Here is a 1,484-nt window from a genome sequence, read left to right on the forward strand (position 1 = left end):
GTGGTACTGGGGATTGAACTCGGGTCCTTGTGCTTGATGAGGCAGGCACCGGAACCACTGAGCCAAATCCCCAGCGAGGGAAGCTGGTTTGAGGTGGGTTTAGTTCAAAGCGACAGAGTCCAGACTCCGGCAGAGCCACAAGGAAGCACAGGAACCGCAGGAAGCACCTGGTCTTGGGCCTCCATGCCCCACGCATTCTGCTGGGTCACCGCACAGGACCCCTCCACACACATCAGGTCATGTCACCTCAGAGCTCCACTGCTGCCCCCAAGCCCGGTTCCACAGAGGGCTCGGTGCTTGCTGGGGTGCCCCTCTCATCATCTCTCTCTTCACCTTTGTTGCCTGATCTGCAGCTAGCACTTTCTCAGCTGGGGCCGCTGCAAGCTCCCTGAGAGCATCGGGCCAGGCTTGAGACCAAGGTCTGTCAGGAGCAGGCAGTCACAACGGGACAATGAGAAGCGAGGCCACCTGAAAGTGTCCCCGGGCCTTCTCTCAGCCCCTTCTTCCTGAGCCATGCACTAGTCCACCAGTAAGCCCTCACATGCCCTCTGCACTGTGTCAGCTCCTCCGTGGGTGTGTCGGGGAGACTGCACAAGTCTAACCTTCCTGTCCACCAAGCTCGCATTTCCTCCAAGGCCTGCAAGCCCTACATCCAAGCTCACTCTTCTGCCCAGGCAGCAGGAAACAGGCCTGGCATCGGCAGCTTCAGAGGAAGTCCATGGGCAGACATCCCAGGCCCCTCAGTCCTTGCCTCATTCAGTCTGAGCTTGCCAGTCGATGGGTCCTGCCAGACTTGGGCACTCGCTGACAGGAGGGGCCAGCCCCAGGCCACCACCACTTGCCACCCACCCTCCGTGTTTCTGTCCAGCGCCAGAGGCATCAATGTAGCAGAAGTGAGTCCCTGCAGGATGGGTCCTCTGTGACCTCAGCCCCTGCATGGCCCCAAAGCTTCTGGATGCCATGCTCATCATGAGGATGTCTGCAATACAGAAAGGCCAGCAAAAGCATGCGCTTAAGAAGACATCACATCATGGGGGCCAGGGATTTAGCTCAGTGGCACTGTACCTGCCTTGCAAGTGCAAGGACATGAGTTTGATCCGTGGTACCAAAAGAAAAAAATGTATATCTAACGTGCACCAAACAACACTTTAAAAATCAATGCAATCCTCATATACCCTTCACTCAGCTTCCTGTAAAATATTATACCATAACACAAATTTATAAACCAAGTGGTTAGCACTGTCCAATACCATCATGCTCTTGTACAGAGTTTGTGTCTTTTTCAGACAGGGTCTCACTATGTAGCCCTGGCTGGCCTTGAATTCACGGTGATCGCCTCTGACGTGGACCCCAGGCCTGGCGTTGGTGGCTGGTGACTTGCCCGTAGCAGCATACATCATAGTGCTCTCTAGCACAGTGGCCCTCCTGGGCTGCACTCTGGGCATGGATAGCGCAGTAGCGGCCTGAATTCTGTCCTGGTGACA

Source organism: Fukomys damarensis, unplaced genomic scaffold (genome assembly GCF_012274545.1).
Source record: "Fukomys damarensis isolate Sample0158 unplaced genomic scaffold, DMR_v1.0_HiC HiC_scaffold_9, whole genome shotgun sequence".
Lineage (NCBI taxonomy): Eukaryota > Metazoa > Chordata > Mammalia > Rodentia > Bathyergidae > Fukomys > Fukomys damarensis.